Source organism: Rhinopithecus bieti, unplaced genomic scaffold, assembly GCF_001698545.2.
Source record: "Rhinopithecus bieti isolate Rb0 unplaced genomic scaffold, ASM169854v2 scaffold_3040, whole genome shotgun sequence".
In the NCBI taxonomy this organism is placed as follows: domain Eukaryota; kingdom Metazoa; phylum Chordata; class Mammalia; order Primates; family Cercopithecidae; genus Rhinopithecus; species Rhinopithecus bieti.
The window spans coordinates 9,850,785-9,869,312 of record NW_016804657.1 but is presented as its reverse complement, the minus strand read 5'-3'; the positions used below and the strand labels follow the sequence as shown (position 1 = coordinate 9,869,312).

The 18,528-nt window shown below is 41.1% G+C and overlaps 1 long non-coding RNA gene across 2 annotated transcripts in view; it reads left to right on the top strand.

Annotated features, from left to right (window-relative positions):
* Positions 1-18,528, top strand: part of LOC108528159 (uncharacterized) — a 34,977-nt gene that overhangs the window by 10,500 nt on the left and 5,949 nt on the right. For both annotated transcript variants that reach the window (XR_001885040.1, XR_001885039.1), the window contains exon 2: positions 16,297-16,336. This is a non-coding gene — a long non-coding RNA (uncharacterized LOC108528159). The remainder of the gene's footprint in view (positions 1-16,296; positions 16,337-18,528) is intronic.

Genomic DNA, 18,528 nt, shown 5'->3' with positions numbered 1-18,528 from the left:
TTTAATGAAAACATCCAGCTTGGCAGTAAATAAGCAACTAGGCCTGAGCAAGGTTGACTTTGAAAGAATTTTGCTGGCTTTGCAAATTTACTTCAAAATTAAGTGAAGTTTATTACAAAATTAAACTTCAAAGTGAACAAATGGTTTCTTTTCTCTCAAACTTTATCTTGTCCTCTGCTCATCACAGATGGTTACAGGTAGGGAGTGGGTGACTTCAGGTAGAAAATTGCAAAAGTCCCCGTGTTGGAGAAGGAGGGGCTTTTTGTGGTGATGGGGTTGGTGTGGGAGAAGAGCAAGCACAGCCTGGGAGCCCGGGGGCAGGACAGCAGTGGGGACCCAGGCCAGGACGGTCTGAGCTTCGGGGATTTAGGAGGGTGCATAGTGTAGAGCCCTCCCTGCCCACAGAACTGTTCTGGGGAAATTAATTATGTCTAGATTAATATGGGAGGCAGGGAGAACCAGTGAAATTTTTGAGTGGAAAATTATTCAGGAATATAGAAGAAACGCTAGGAAAAGCAAACTTAAAAGTACCTGGAAAAATGAAATAATTTCTCCAGAACAGTTCTGTAGGAGTCCCAGAAAGGTCACTAATTTGTCCAGGTCTGTTCGTCTCCACTCCTCCCCCAGCTCTTGCCACTGCTCCTTAGTATTGCCACAGCTCACATGTGTGATGCATTTATGACGTGCCAGACACACTACACGTGTTACTTCATTTGATCTTCATGGAAGGTCAATCTTTTCAAGATTGTTTCTTTTTCAGAAGAGAAAATGAGATTAATTAACATGACCAAAGCCTTTCAGCAGTAATAAGCAGAATTGGGATTTGAACCTAGCCTGTAGCCAACACATGGGGCGGGGGAGGCAGAAATCCTGAACTGTACCAATGACCATAGCAGTGGGGTTTGCCTTTCCTTTGGAATCTGTAGTTCGAGTGCAAAATGAGTTTCCCACTGATTTGTCATACCATCTCCACTCAAGGCTCATTGGCTGTTTATTTGGAGGGTAATCACTACCTGCTACCTAGCCACTAGAGGACAGTATTACCTCAAAAGTGCTTTCAAATTTGCCAAAATCTGGGTTCTGGAAATTTCTTTTCCATAGCAATTTTCACAACCTCCATAATCAGCCTCTAGGCCATATTCTCTGTCAGCTCTCACATCACCTGGCCTGCTCACAGTCCCCTGATCCAGACCCTCCCTTGCTGTTTTCCAGACTCTGACTATGTCTCTCCTTTCCAGAAGGAAGCCTGGTGATGAACACACACTGGAACGTGGTGTGTAAGCTCCAAACTGCAGCCACTCACTCACTAACATCCACATGTTACTTAAATTATCTGTGCCTCGGTTTCCTCATAACACCTCCCACACTGTAATGGGAAGCAAGTGAGTTAATACTTAAAAGGTGCTGGCAGTAGATAGAAAGAACAGTAGAGGTTCTCACGAGAGATTCTAAAATTTGAAATAATGACCTTCTTGGAGACCTTTTAAATCTGATCATTGCACTGAGTTAAAGAACATCTTCTCTCCAAGGTAACACAGTGTAATATCAGCCTCTAATGTTTGCACCTAAGTGAACTAATCTCAAATGGGGGATATACGGCCACAGGCAGAGCTAATTGAGGCAGCATTTTTGCAGCACCTCTTGAATTCCAGGGAATGGGTCCATGGATAAGACAGGCCAGCTTTGGACCCACTAGCAGGCTTGGAGAGTGTTTCAGGATGAGGTTATGAAAAGATATTGGTTTTATTCAGGTGGTCATGGGGTACCCATTGAGCAATATGCCTGCTTATTTTGGATGAAGAGAAATGTCGAGTCATTCTTGAGCTGTCATAACCCAGTCTCTTAGAAAGCAAATATAGTTTCACAGTAGAATAGAATGCCAAAATTCTTCATAATGGAGGGGATTAAAAACATGCTAGGTTCTCCTGATCACTGTGATCCTGTTCTAACCCAGCCATCCATTTCGCTTGAGGTAATTCTGGAAGTCAGGATGAGCCCTGGACTTTGCAGTCTGTGCTCAAGCCTGCCCGTCAGGGTTAAAGATGAACAGTTTGGTGCTGTGGTCAGGTTAATATTAGGTTGGTGCAAAAGTAACTGTGGTTTGGCTATTGAAAATAATTAATGCAACCTTGGGTCATTGCAAACTGAAGCCAAATCAGTCATGGATGGCTAAGTCAAACTGAAGACAGTTTGCATATTTCTGCAGCCAACAAGCCACTTATAGGCTATGAGCCTCTTTGCAATGGCTACACGGTGGATGGGGGCAGCTCTGCAGTCAGTTACAGGAAGAGATGGGAAGAAAGCCTGAAGGAGGGCCTGCTGAAGATCTTGGTCCAAGGCCGATGACTTCTGTCATAGGGTTGCATTGTTTGTGTTTGCTTTATCGGGTCTAAAGTAGGAAGGAAGTGTGTCCCTCTAGCTGCTGAGCTTGCTACGTAGATCAGATCTGACTGGAGGAAGTGGGGTTTCTGGATGTGAAGATGAGTTAGGTAGCAAGAGCTGGGATTATGCACCTTCCCAAGATCATGGAGAAAGTCAGTTGCTGGGTACAGGAAAAACAATCAGGATTTCAGAATCTGCTGGGTGTCTGGGGTCGAGGACATGGGTGCCTACGTGTAAGATGCTGTGGGATCCACTCTCAACAGCCTGTGGATGTGAGAGTCACTGGCATCTTGGAGACAGTTTGTATTCTTCAAGGGGTTTAGGTTGATCCAGGATCAAACACAACTTACTGTGAGTTAGGTGGCTTCAGCAGGAGACAAAGTTTCTTCTACTCAGAAAGCAGCAATGTCCTCCCTAAAGTCACCTAATATTGTAACATCCTCTATGCTCAGGCACTCAGCACCCTGTGCTGAGCAATGATAAGGCATGTAAAGGGCCTAGTGTTGCACTTAGTACCAATAAATACTCAATAAATGGTTGCGTTATCTTCAATAATAGTAACTAATAACACAGAGCATTTACTGTGTGTCAGGCAGTGTTTTAAGGGTTTGGTAGCTCTTCACTCATTAAGTAGGGATCATTATTATCTCTGTTTTACAGATATGGAGGTGGAGGCCAGACATTCTGGAATTCAAAACCAGGAATTCTGGCCCCAAAGTCCACACTTAACTATGGTGCTTTTAATTAATACTACAAAGAGTTGCCAACAGGAGATCAGAGGAGGGCAAAATGGCTTCTGGCTACGGTGACCAAGGAACACTGCCAGAAGAGACAGGTGTTTCAGCTGGCCCTTTCACATAAATTGAACTATATTTTCTTCTGCCCGCCCTAGTCCTTGGGTATGAAACTGAGCCCACAGGTCCTGCTGTTACATGAACCAGGGTACAGGTATGTAGCCAAGGCCTCAGGCCTGCTGAACCAAGAGTTTATTCAGCAGAGAGTGGGAAGCCAGTGGTAAAGCTGGTGAGGAACTCTTCAAGACTATCTGAGTCTTCAAGAAAGTTCTAACAGCCCACTGGGGGACTTTTGCCTCTGCCTACATCAAAACACATTTTTTAAAAAGCTTCTGCTTTGTACTTACTGTTCCTTCATTCTGGAGCATACTAATCATTCCTCATCCTTAGGACTCAGTTGATGTGTTTCTCCATCCATGAAACCTTCCTCAGTGCCACTGGGTAGAGCTGGCTGTGTGTGTGTGCGTGTGTGTGTCATAACAGTGTGGCTTTTTCAGGACCTTGAGTTCCCTGAGGCCAGGAACCATGTTGCATTCATTCTTGAATCCCACTACCCAGCGCAGAGCCTGATACATAGTAGGTGCATGATGATGATTTGTTGTGGAATTAGAGAACAGATTTTAAAACCTGAATTCTCAAAGAAGGAGGGGTAGGATGTAGTCAGCATTACTCATTCCCATCTCTGCCCAGCCTCACCCTGCTCTCTCTGCTTTCTACCATGGTCTCCTCTGGAAGGGTATGGCCAACTGAATGCAAAGGTCAGGGCATCTTTGGTTCTTGGACTGATGTTTACATTTTTGAACTCACAAGGACGTCGACATATCCAGAAGCTGAACTCCAAGTGAGCACACCAGCTTATGTTAGTACAATCAGCTTCTCTGGGCGTAGCTTCATTACATTCTAAAAGTCTAGGGAGACCCTCAGTCCCTTCCTCATATGGGCACCACTGACTCCCAGTTAGAGCCTGATATGCTTTGGCTGTGTCCCCACCCAAATCTCAACTGGAATTGTATCTCCCAGAATTCCCAACAACCCAAGGTTGCATTAATTACTTTTAATGGCAAAATCACCATTACTTTTGCATGAACCTAATATTAACCTATTGTGGGAGGGACCCATGGGGAGGTTATTGAATCATAGGGGCCAGTCTTTCCCATACTATTCTCATGATCATGAATAAGTCTCATGAGATCTGATGGATTTATCAGGGGTTTCTGCTTTTGCTTCTTCCTCATTTTCTCTTGCTGCCCCCATGTAAGAAGTGCCTTTTGCCTCCCGCCATGATCTTGAGGCCTCCCTAGCCATGTGGAACTGTAAGTCCAATTAAACCTCTTTTCTTCCCAGTCTCAGATATGACTTTACCAACAGCATGAAAACAGACTAATACAGTAAATTGGTGCCAGTAGAGTGGGACATCATTGAAAAGATACGCGAACATGTGGAAGGGACTTTGGAACTGGGTAACAGGAAGAGACTGGAACAGTTTGGAGGGCTCAGAAGAAGACAGGAAAATGTGGGAACTTCCTAGAGACTTGTTCAATAGCTTTACCCAAAATGCTGATAGCAATATGGACAATAAGGTCCAGGCTGAGGTGGTCTCAGGTGGAGATGAGGAACTTGTTGGGAACTGGAGTAAAGGTGACTGTTGTTATGTTTTAACAAAGAGACTGGCGGCATTTTGCCCCTGCCCTAGAGATTTGTGGAACTTTGAACTTGAGAGAGATGATTTAGGGTATCTGGTAGAAGAAATTTCTAAGCAGCAAAGCGTTTAAAAGGTGACTTGCGTGTTGTTAAAAGCATTCCATTTTAAAATGGAAACAGCGTAAACATTCAGAAAACTTGCAGCCTGATGATGCAGTAGAAAAAGAAAAAAAAAATTTGAGGAGAAATTCAAGCCTGCTGCAGAAATTTGCATAAGTATCAAGAAGTCTGACGTTAATCCCCAAGACCACAGGAAAATGTCTCCAGGCCATGTCAGAGACCTTCAGGGCAGCCCCTCCCAACACAGGCTATGTACAGCCTGGGGACTTGGTGCCCTGTGTTGCAGCTGCTCCAGCTGTGGCTGAAAGGGGCCAAAGTACAGCTCAGGCTGTGGCTTCAGACGGTGGAAGGAAGCCCCAAGCCTTGGCAGTTTCTGTGTCGTGTTGAGCCTGCAGGTGCACAGAAGTCAAGAGTTGAGGTCTGGAAACCTCTGCATAGATATCAGATGTGTGGAAACGCCTGGATGCCCAGGCAAATATTTGCTGCAGGTGTGGCATTTAAGCATAAAAGAAAGGCTTGAAGCATAAAAGAAAGAAGTAGAAGAGAAGGCGGGAGTGGAAACAGAACAGAGTTATGATCATCCAGTAGCTGAAATCATCTTAGGTTTCATTTTTTAAAATTAGAATATAATTTACACACCATAAAACACATCATTTTAAGTGTACAGCTCTTCGTTTCGGCAAGACAGGCATCAAGATACCACCACATTCAAGATAATTGAACATTTTCAACATTACAGAAAGTTTCCTTGTTTTTCCCAGTCAATGCTGTTTCACCCACAGAGGTAGTCACTGTTCTGACTTCTCTCATCATCACACAGAATTTCAAATTGTTGCTCTGGAGTTTCTAATTATTGGGATCAATTAAATATTAATTAATTAATTCATGACTCCTTTTGCTCAACATGCTTTTGAGAGTCAACTGTGTTTTGCTTGCATGAGTATTTCACTGTTTTTCCATTGCTCAGCACTGTTCTATTGTATGAATATAATATACATTTGTTTTATCCATTCACCTGTTGGTGGGCATTCGAATGGTTTCCAGTTTGGGGGGCTATTATGAATGAAACCACTGTGAATATTCTTACACAATTTTTTGGGACTATATTTTATTTCTCTGAGATAAATGCTTCATAGTAAAGTTGGTGAGTAACAAGGCAAGTGTATTTTTAACTATAAGAAAAAGTAGTCCCATTTTACATTTCTACCTTTAAAGTACACAAGTTCTAGTTATTTTATTCCACTTAGGCTTCATTCTAATAGCACATAGTCGCTAATTAGAGAGAACATACAACCATAATACTGGTTTCTACAAACCGATTTCACAGGGTCTTCTGCCTCTCAGGAGATGCTTCACCCTGGAATGATCCTGATAGGAGAAGGGGTTTCCACTCACTGGGACCTTCAGCCCAGCATGCACATTTGGGAAGACTGTTCAAGGAGCAATGAGCACAGAAGGCAGAACAGCTCATTCTACCATACAGGGTCAAAACCAACAAGCAATTTGATGCAGATGATAGAGGAACATCACCATCGTATCCAGGAATGGCTTTTAACAAGTCACTATTCCATCCCTGAAAGTAATCAGAGAATTTATTTGCAATCTGTTAGCTAATTGTTCCCATACTGAGCACAGATCTTAACTAAATGATCTTAACTGAGTGGCATTTAAATTTCTGCTCTCTGATATGAAAGTTACCATGCTCATATTTGGGTAGTAGGGTTTAATTTTAATTTGCCTAAGATTGCAGCTGATTTGTGAGATCTCGAAAACAAATTTGATGCACATATCACAAGATATTATGTAAATGCTGAGAAGACAGGGACTTTCCAGGCAGAAAAGGGATGCTGCACACCAGCTATACAGCATCCAGCAAGTTGCATCCCTGCTGCTGGCGTCAGGGGCCTCAAAGCCAAAGTGAGAACAGTAATTCCTGTGTCTACCGACCTACTGCCTAGGATGGGGGTGAGAGTCAAATATGAAACAGTTGCATTCACATCCTACCAAAAACTTTCCAAATCTGGGTTTTCATCCTCATGAAATAAAGATAATAGTATATGCCTTACAGAGTTGTTATAGGAATTAGGTAGTGTAGATAAAGCACCATTACAGTGGGTGCACAACAAACAAAAGCCTCAATATTAAGTAGGCTCGTTGTCTGAGTTATACAAGGGCACCATTTACCAAATGCATATTCACTCAGCTGACAACCAGCCTTTGTTAAGTTCCTGCTCTGAAAGAGGTACATGGTTTATTCTGTTGATAAATCTCACACAGTGACAGCAACACTACCTGGGCTGTGATTTGTAACCCAAGTTTCAGCTTCCTAAATGTTTCTGGTCCTCTTGTCATATGGAGCCACCTTCTCTTCAATATTAAAAAGCAAACTGGCTCTAACTCCCATATCACATTGAATTTGGAATTCCTATTCCTCCCTTTCCATATTTCTATGAATTCTCAGAGATGGACACTTTTTCCAGATACTTCATAAGTTCCAGCTTCTGCTGAATTCTTGATTTCCATTTATGTCTTGCCTCCTGTAGCTGCTTTCTTTTTTTTCATTCTCCACTGACCCAAATGTAAAACATATTTCCTCTCCTCATTAATTAAGATTATTTCCTTTTATCTCTTATCACATACAAATAATCAACCTGGTCTATCGTTATTTATCTAAATCAAGGTTTTATTCTAGTGTCCAGTATTTCTGCTCTTTTATTTTCCTGCACTTCTTGTATGGAGTGTCTTCTGATATTATTATTATTATTATTATTATCATTATTATTTTCAGACAGGGTTTTACTCCATCACCCAGGCTGAAGTACAGAGGCACCATTTCAGCTTACTGCAGCCTTGACCTCTCAGGCCTCCCACTTTAGCTTCCTGAGTAGCTGGGACTACAGGTGTGCACCACCACATCCGGGTAATTTTATTTTTTTTTCGTAGAGATGGGGCCCCACTTTGTTGTCCAGCCTTGTCTCAAACTTCTAGGCTCAAGTGGTCCTCCTGCCTCAGGCTCCTGAAGTTCTGGGATTACAGGCATGTTGTTTTTTTTTTTGTTTGTTTAATTCAAACTATCATTTTAAGTAGGTGCAAGCATGTGACCCAATTATGTCCTCTGGTCTGTTTATGTGTGAATATATACATATTGAGTTGCATATTTTTATCACAGAATACTATGTTTTCACCTTTCTATTACAGTTAGGACAGTATATTGTTTGCTTTTTGAGACAGAGTCTCACTCTGTCACCAGGGTGGAGTGCAGTGGCGTGATCTTGGCTCACTGCAATCTCTGTCTCCCGGGTTCGAGGGATTCTCCTGCCTCAGCCTCTTGAGTAGCTGAGATTACAGGCGTGCGCCATCACACCCAGCTAATTTTTGTATTTTTAGTAGGGACGGGGTTTTACCATGTTGGCCAGGATGGTCTTGATCTCCTGATCTCGTGATCTGCCCCCCTTGACCTCCCAAAGTGTTGGGATTACAGGCGTGAGCCACCATGCCTGGCCTATTGATTTTTATAATAATGTGCAGAGGTAGGTTAAACTATGAATTTAATCTTAGGATGGTAAAGGGGCAACAATTACACCTGTATTATAAAAAGAACCATTGGTCTGATGGTGTCGGGAACCAGCGTGAAGGGTGTTGTATGGGTGAACTGAAGAAACAGCTTTACATTCCTATGGCTTCTCTTTGTGCCATATGCACTCAACTGAAACTATGCTTTGCATACCCATGTGATCATTCTGTTTTTCACTTTCAGTACAGTATTCAATAAATTACATGAGACATTCAACCCTTTATTATAAAATAGCTACTATTAGAGAATAAGCAAGGCAGCTGGACCACACTTATTCCAAAAAATATACAAGGTGCTCAGGGAGAGAACCTGTCAGCATGGTCAGAGTAGCATCACCTCATTCAAACATCACATGCATCGTGTCATTTGACCTCCAGAACAATATCCTGTGGTAGGTGCTATGGGTTTTACAGCTGAGGAAGCAGAAGCCCAGAATGGATAAGAAGCTCACTCAACATCACACAGCCAGGAAGGTGCCAACCTCAGTTCTCACTGGGATTCTAGCACTTTTGGTCTAGTGTACAAATTCAACGAAATTAAACACATTCTAAACATTCTCATACTCTTGTTTCTAGTGCCTCAATAGACAAATGATTGGGAAAGAAGATAATAAAACTGAGATTATAATATGCATTGTTTTATATAACTCCTTGAATACCTTAATTTTTATACAATAACTAGTTCTCCCACCATGAGGTTTTAAACGTTAGGAGCAGAGGATGGTTTCAAGCCATCAGTCTCTGAGTTAGGGCCCTAGCACTTTCCAGGCACCATTCTGCAGGATGGCTACTTGTCAAATAATAGTGATGATGATAATAATAATATAACAACTTTTAGCAGTTTATACCCTAATACAAAAGATTCAGCGGTGGTCTCTACCTAACGGGAGCAGAGCTACCATCAGTGTAATAGCCTTCTGCTTCAAAGAGGAGGGTGCTAACAGCCTTGTTGTTTATGTTGAAGCAGAAGAACCTGGAGCATCTTAAGGTGAGCTATTCATTCAATGAGCACATACTGAATGCCTCTTGTGTGCCAGGCACTGTTGCAGGTATCATCTACACTCTTGGCACTATAGCGCTCAGTGATTCCTCAGTACCTCCTGGGAATTTCAAACTCGCTAACTTGACATTTAGGATTCTTCAACATCTAGCCCTGGCTTGCCTGTAGGGCCTGCCACACATGTCCCTGCATGCACAGTTCTGGCTGGTTTGGCACCGTTGGCTGCCTGCATGGCCACTCCTCAGTGCTTCCTGGAATCCCTCCCTAAGTCACGCACTCAAACATCTCTGAAAATAGGGGCCATTTTTCCATCACAGATCACATGTACAAAGCTCTCTCATATGCAGAATTCTTCTATGGTACTTAGTTCCTCTGGCTGTGGCAAAGCCTTTGGAAAACCAAATGTAGAACTCATCTCTGAGTTCCTACAACACCCAGACTATTTCCTTGAGCAGAATAATTAAATAATTAATAGAGAACTTTTTATTTAAGGATCTATTCTTACTTAGGGAATCCCAGCCTGAATATTTTATTTTGGTGAAAATGACAAAAGGGGCTTGGATAAAATGACTGAACCACATCAGTCTTTTTTCCAGAGGCATAAATGTGAAGAGGAAAGAGCTGAGAAGGCACATATATGGCTTCTTTTCCTGACTCTATCTGGTTCCACATTTGGGAAAACATCCCCACAGTTTCCTGCCTTTATTTTGGTTTATCATGAAAAATGAAACTAAGTTTAAGATGGGTCAGGATCTCACATACCAAGTAAACAGGAAATCAGAACTAGAATGCTTGGTGTTTGGGAGTGAGGGCAGTGAGAGAGCTAGTGCTTACCTTTTCTTTCTTTCTTTTTTTTTTTAATTATGAAAATCACAAAGTAAGATAAAAATCTTTGCTCCTTGTCTTCTTACCACTGAAGATCTTTGACATTACCCTAGTGGTTGCTTGCTGAAGCTCTGCAGGGAGAAAGATTCGTTTTAAAAACTGATGTGGTGTCCACAATTCCATATGCAAAAGGATTTAAGGATCACCTAACGGGGGTGGGCCCCAAAGCTTCACTGAGCCCTGATGAATGAATAGAACCACATTATAAGGTTCTCCAGAGAGCAGGGCAAAAGTTACCAATTGTTTTCCTGAAATATATCAACAAGAATGCAGGCCTAATTAACGAACCCCAAGGTTGATTTTCTTGCTGCCTTTTCTCTGTAAGACAAATAATAAATGAGTAAGGCTGAAAGTAAATGAGAACCACATTGGGAAAGTGAAGCCTAGTCAAACTTTTGGCTGGGCTGGTTGCAAAGAGCTAAAGTTCTTTAATCATCTCACTGGAGATGTAGCCAAAAAATGCAATTTGAAACACACGCACACACACACACACACACACACACACACACATCAACACACACATCTACACGTATTTCTACACCCACACCCTTCCCCCTTTTTACTGTAGATGAATCAAGATGGCAGAGACAGGATATGATGAGAACCATTCCTGCTCTCCACCTATTTTATAAAAGGCTTTGACCATTAGTAATCTTTGCTGCCTTGATTTGAGGAATCCATCTATGAATTCTTATTCTATAAATGTACACTGTGCATTGTGCATTGGCTATAAGAAGCTAATAAGCAACTGGATTTGATAATGAATTGGGAATATGCTAAGATGGCAACCTATTTAAAATCCAGATTCTTCTAACAGATAATTTTTCTAGAAGATAAATCTATTTGGGCTTAAAAGAATACTACTGTCGGCCAGGTGTGGTGGCCCAAGCCTGTAATCCCAGCACTTTGGGAGGCAGAGGTGGGCAGATCACTGAGGTCAGGAGTTTGAGACCAGCCTGGCCAACATGGAGAAACCTCATCTCTACTAAAAATACAAAAATTAGCCGGGCATTGTGGCACGCACCTGTAATCCTAGCTACTCTGGAGACTGACGCAGGAAAATTGCTTGAACCCAGGAGGCGGAGGTTGCAGTGAGCTAAGTTTGCACCACTACACACCAGCCTAGGCAACAGAGAGAGACTCTGTCAAAAAAAAAAAAAAAAAAAAAAAAAAAAAAAAGAATACTACATCTGAAGGTGGGAATGGGATGAGAAATGACAACTGTATTATGATTGAGGTAGTTTCTTATTAGTTGACAAATTGACAAAACACAGAGGTTTTCCTTGTGTCAGGGTCAGTCAGGTCAATTTTATACAGAGGCAGAGCTAATAGTTGAATATGGTGGTGTGATTTCAGGATGGTTTAGTATACACTCCATTCCACTCTACCTCACAGTACTTCAGAGTTTAAGGCTTGAAAAACTGCTATTGTGTTTGTTAACAGAGAGGCAGAGGACATATCTATCTGGCTTAATGGAAGTTGGATGGTTGAGATACGGACTTTTCAAATGAGGCCTCACTTAGATTGACATTAAATAAATTTGGCGTATTGTAAGAATATTTTTACCTAACTCATGATGTTTCCTTTTGTTAAAGGGAGCTCATTTAGTGTTACTCCTGTCCTCCTGTCTCCATTGCTCACCCTTCCGGGGTGGATGGAGTATCTTACCTGATGGATACCTCTGGGCATGCTCAGCTCCATGTTCCTCCCTATTGGGAGTGAGTTGCTCACAGAGAGAAAGCATTTTATTTTGCTCTTCTAGGGGAGGGTTTTTCCTTATTGGGGTTCAGTACAGGCAGACCAACTTGGCTAACAGATTGCCACATCCTCCAACCTGGCCTCTACCAGAAACAAAGGATATTTTGGTTTTCCATTTGCCAGTCCTTTTTCAATTTGTACAGAACATTGGCAAAGAGGAGAGCTATTTATTGGGATTCCTTAGACACCCCAACATGGTTTAAGCATCAAGCAAACTGAATGGAGAACTTGAAAAGTTTAGTTCTGATCCTAGCTCTGTCTTTCTTTAGGTGTTGGAATTTTGGGGAGACATATAACATTTCTCTGCTTCAATTTTCTTAAATGTAAAACTAGTTCATAAAATCACTACCCTACAATTACACAGCAGTTTCCCTTTATCTGTAGAGAATATATATTAAGACCCCCAGTGGATGCCTAAAACTGCAGATAGTACCAAACCCTATATATACTGTGTTTTTCCATTTGGTAACGAGACAGCTGCTAAGTGACTAACAGGTGGGTAGCATGTACAGGATGGATATGCTGAACAAAGGCGTGATTCACATCATGGGCAGGACGGACTGGGTGGCATGAGATTTAACCATCTTATGCAGAATGACATGCAGTCTAAAACTTAGGAATTGTTCATTTCTGAAATTTTCCATTTACTATTTTCAGACTGTAGTTGACCACAGGTAGCTGAAACAGTGGACTGCAAATAAGGGGGGACTACTGTATGTGTAGTGGCGTACCACACCATGACACATGTATATAATACAGTGTACTGTTAGAGACTTTTTTCTAGACAGAGAAGCTTTCAAGGCTCTACAGAGGCATAGCCTGAAAAATGCCTGTTAGTTACATAAGAATTGGCTAATCAGATTATCATCTCTGGGAGAAAGAGATAAATAGACTTTCTGATATTTGAGCCTTCACAAACTTGCCTATCTCCTTGGGAAGGTAAGCTCTGGTAAAGGGCTATGACATTTTTGCAAAAGGATCACAAGGGTTTCTGGGAAAACAGGAGCTGAGATATCAACCCTGTGTTCCAAGGACCAAAGTTATAATGATCCACAGGCTAAGGGAGCCCCCAACCAAGGCCAGGGATGGGGAAGACCAATAAACTCCCTGAAAACTAAATTATCTTGAAGAAAGGGGGAATCATGATGGCCTGGGCTCAACATGGAGTGATAGTCCATGGACCAATTAACAGTGACCACACTAATGCTGTAAAACAAACAACCACAAAATATCAGTGGAAAAACCAATAAACACTATTTTGCTAAGGAGTCTTTTAGTTGACTAAGGGTTGGCTGATATTTGCTAGGCTCAGGAGCAAGGCTCTGATGATTTCCAATAGGCTCATTCAAATGTGTGTGGGTTTGCTGGAGCTCAGTCAATCTAGGCTGTCCTTGACTGCAGTGGCTCAGCTGAGTTCTGCAGTCAAATATACATGAGGCTTCTTAAGGCTCAGCCATAGAACTAACACATTGTTTTCAACTTTTTCTATTGGCCAAGGCAAGTCACATGGCCAAGTCCAAATTTAAGAGTGGGAAAATATATTCTGCGCCTCCCTGCTATCCTTGTTATGAGACAGGGTCTCACTCTTATCGCCCAGGCTGGAGTGCAGTTGATGGTTACAGCTAACTGCAGCCTTGACCTCCTAGGCTCAATTGATCTTCCCACCTTAGCCTCCTGAGTAGCTGGGACTACAGGTGCATACCACGATGCCTGGCTAATTTTTGTATTTTCTGTAGAGATGAGGTTTCACTATGTTGCCCAGTCTGGTCTCAAACTCCCAGGCTCAAGCAATCCTCTCGCCTTGTCCTCTTGAAGTGTTAGGATTACAGGCATGAACCACTATACCTAGCCACTCTGCCCCTTTAGTAGAGAAACTTCAAAGTTATGTGGCAAAGTACATGGATATAAGGAGGGATGGAGAACTGACTAACGATGCAATCTGTCAGAGTAGAGGAGGGTAGTTTTGGGTACACATCATAAGGTTCATAGTGAGAGGTCCTCCAGACACAAGCACCGAGGCACCAATGTTTGTGCCTTTAAAAGAAAAACTTCAGCTGAATTAAATGTAAAGGAGTTTAATTGAGCAATGAACAATTCGTGAACTGGGCAGCCCCTAGAATCACAGCAGATTCAGAGAGACTACAGGGACGCCTCGTGGTCAGAACAAATTTGTAGACAAAAAAGGAAAGTGTTGTATAGAAATCAGAAGTGAGGTATAGAAACAGCTGCATTCATTACAGGTTGGCATTTGCCTTACTTGAGCACAGTTTGAACACTTATCAGTCTATGAGGGGTTGAAGTATGGCCACTGGGATTGGTCAAGACTCAGCTATTGTTGCAGGTGCACACTCCTAAGTTTTCAGTCTTGTCTGCCTGTTAAGCTAGGTTACAGTGCATCCACAAGGACTCAAATATAGAAATACAGAGTCTTTCTCAGGTCATATCTAGTTTGCTTTAACAGTGCTCTGGAGAATGATGGCTGAGTAAGGAAATGTGAGGTTAAAAGGGTTGTAATCTTTGCATGGAGAACTATAGTGACCTAAGCAAGGCCATCTTAACATCAGAAGCCAAGGGTAGCTGTCAACTCCTGTAGGGCCTACAGTGATTAGTGGATCTGGCAAATGTTCAATTCTCTCACCAGAAGATAATGTGTAAGTTCTTGGAACTCTTGTACAATCTGAGGATATTGAGATACAGGGGAAGAGAATTCAAAAATAAGATTCTGGATTTCCTGATAATACATGCATAAGATATAGGTTGTTGAAACAAGTTTAGCCTAAAGCTGCCTCCTTACATATTTTAAGTTCAACCTAAAGGTTTCTCTATACATCGTGAACTCTAATAAATGAAGGTGTAAACAGACCGTAGCCTACACTTGTGCCCGTCACTGAGTTTTGGCCAATCAAATGTGGCCAACTATTTGAACTCTGTTCAAATAAGGCAAACGCTGAGCTATAACCAATCCAGCTATTTTTGTGCCTCATTTCTGTTTTCTGTATATCACCTTCCTTTTTTTCTGTCCATAAATCTTCTTCCACCTTGTGCTGCGCTGGAGTCTCAAAGCCTATTCTGGCTCAGGAGGCTGCCTGATTTGGGAATCATTCACTTCTCAATTAAACTCCTTTAAATTTAATTCAGCTGAGGTTTTTCTTTTATCAGGGTTAAATGGAAAATTTAATAGAGAGATAGTTAAATATGGACCCTGAATTAGTGATACAATTTTGTGTACAAATAAAAACCACTCACAAATGAATCCACCTCATCTATCGCTGCCACTCTCCTCTTTTCCTTTCATTCTCCTTTTCTTTCTGATTTTCCAAAGTTTACAGTTATAGATAATGAAGAAAGTGTCATGATTCTGTAAAGGAAATGTCTTAGGCCCCTTCAAGCTGGGCACTACTCAGGACAAGTCTGTCTCCCATTCTATTCAAAGTCACCCCTCTGCTCACAGAGATAGATGTATATTCTTATTGCCTCCTTTGGAAAGACTTATTAGGAACTCAAAAGAATGCAACCATTTGTCTCTCACCTACTCGTGACCTGTAAGCCCCAAGGTTGGACGGGGAGGGCCTTGCTGGATGGAACTAATATACTTCTTACATATATTGGCCGATGTCTCATGTCGCCCTAAAATGTATAAAACCAAGCTGTGCCCCGATCACCTTAGGCACATGTCATCAGGACTTCCCGAAGCTGTGTCACTGGCGCATCCTCAACCTTGGCAAAATAAACTTTCTAAATTAACTGAGACCTGTCTCAGATTTTCTGGGTTCACATTTTGGTAACCATGGGAGGATTCTGAGTGGAGATGCCCCTGATCTTTCATAAACCTCCTGTCGGTGCTTGGTACCAGCACAAACTGACTTTATGACTCAAACCAATAGGACAATTTGCTGAGGTCTGAGTGGGTACCCTCTCCAGAGAATCCCAGATCTCCCCAAATTTGGTTGAGATTTAAAGTTTATTTTGCTGTACAGCTCTTCTTTGTTTATCGGAGTTTTACTTGCTTCCAACATAAGGAAGGCAAGTATTTCTTGCTTCTGTGATGATGGAAGGCAGGTAACTCCTTCATGGAGTTTGAGCTGGCTTCCAACAAGGAAGATGAGGTTTTTTGTTTTGTTTTGTTTTTTTCCCTTCTTCTAGGATGCTAGAGAGCAATCTTCAGCCTGAGACCCACCTCTAGGTAAGTAACTGAATTGGAGCTTGTCTTGGCTAAAGTTAAGATTAACAACAAACTGGTCTTAATTTCTGCTTACCATTAGGGGGCTCAGTGATCATATTGTTGGGGTTTTTGTTGTTGTTTGTTCCTGTCTGAAGTTGTTGTTTAAGGATCCTAACTGTAGTCTGGAGATACATTCTAAAGGGTCTTCTCTATTGCTTTTTCTCCCAAATTTAATCTTAATTTGGTTTGTCTGTGTGCATTTGCATGAGGAACTGAACCGTTGTTTTCATAATAAGAGACTGAGCTTTCTCAGCTCTGAAGGAAAGGGCATTTTGTTCCTCCCAGCCGAAGGATGTCCCTGGGTGACCAAGACCTCATGGGAGCGTCTGGGGGTTGACCCCCTCCATGATGTGAAGCAGCCCCACAGGGAAATCCCCAACAAAAATTAATTTTAAAAATGGCTCATCCAGGAAACGCATATAAGGACTGATCACCCAGGGTTTTGAGCCCTCTATGAGGTCATAGACCTTTGGAGAGAGAAACTGAGACATGTAAAAGGGTGGAGATGACTCAGTGGTGACACACTGTGGAGTCCTGCCCACAAGCAGCACATATTGATCCACCACACAAAAGCCCTAGACCGTAACTCCGTTCCTCCATTAAAAAAAAAAAAAAAAAAAAAAAGGCAGGAAACAATCTAAAAATGAGGAGAAAACAAGGAGAATGACCCCCTTTTGAGAACTCCATAGGTTTTATGTCACCTCTACTTGCCAAAGTTTACATAAAATGGAAATAATATAGCCTTTGTGCACATTTACATTAAGAAAAAAGAGCCCTAAGGTCAACCTGCAAACTATAGAGTTCCTAAGTCCTGTTTTTCTCTGTTTTTCTTTTCTTCCTGCTCTGAATGTGCTGTTATATTTCCATTATATTTCCATTAAGATAAAAACCACTGTTTAGACCCAAGAAGTTCTTTCTGCAAGCTGGTAAATTTGTATTTATCTCATGGCTAAAAGTTCTGAAGTAAAAACCGTAGGAACTTCATGTATGTGTGTGTGTACATGTGTATTTATCTATTTAAAAGTTCTTTATAATTTATATAACCCAACCTTTTTCTCTCTGCATCTTACAATGTAATTTTTGCTATTTGACTTTCACATGAGCTGCTTCTTTAATATGCAAATTTAAGGCTATTTAGTTGACAACTGCCTAGGGTGATAAAGCAGGTTATCAGGAATCTGAAAGTCTAAGATAGGAAAAAAAAATGTTTTATGAATCTATAAAATATACTTTTATCAGCATGCCTAATATGTCTCTGTATTTATGTGTGTATACACAAAGTTTCACTGCAAAAAAATACAAAAGAGCTCTAATTAATTGGCTTTAAAATAAGTGCCTAAATCAGATACTAAAAAAGCAAAGACTAGTCAAATGCTTTTTCAAGTTTATGTATCTTAAGTAAAATCTTTAATAAATAAGCTAGCTTTAAAATTTTTGGTAAAGAAATAGAAATGTCTTAAGAATTCCCAGCATACATTTTGTTTGCATTTATTAATCAAGCAAATTTCATACTTATCCCTGCCAAATACTATAAGGTGTCAATGTTTGGCATAGGGGTTACATAACTATAAACCCAGTCCCAAACAGGATGATCATTGCTTGTGTAATTTTTAATAAATAAGACATTGATATGGGTTTAATGAAAATAACTGCATCTTTAATTTAGTAAGATTACCATAACTTCTAATCCTGTGGCTTTAGGCAGTCTGGTCCACAGTCAATAAGGAGGTTTGTTTGGGGAAAAGACTGTTATTCTCTTTGTTTCAAAGCTAAACTATAAACCAAGTTCCTCCCAAAGTTAATTAGGCCTACGTTCAGGAATGAATGAGGACAGCTTGGAGGTTAAAAGCAAGATGGAGTCAGGTCAAATCTGTTTTCACTGTCTCAGTTATGATTTTGCAATGGTAGTTTTACAAATTTAAATCATGAATATCACAGTTTTCATAAATAATCCAGGTAAACAATTAAAATAATTGGGGTAATGTAATGGGATAAATATTTGTAAGCAAACTGGTCATAATTTAGCATATGAAATTATATTAAATTAAATAATAGACATTTCCTTAGTTGGGTATCTTCCCATAAAAGTATATTGTAGGAAAATATTCTTGCTAAAAAGCAAACAAAAAAAACAGTGCCTTTTTTTTTTTTTT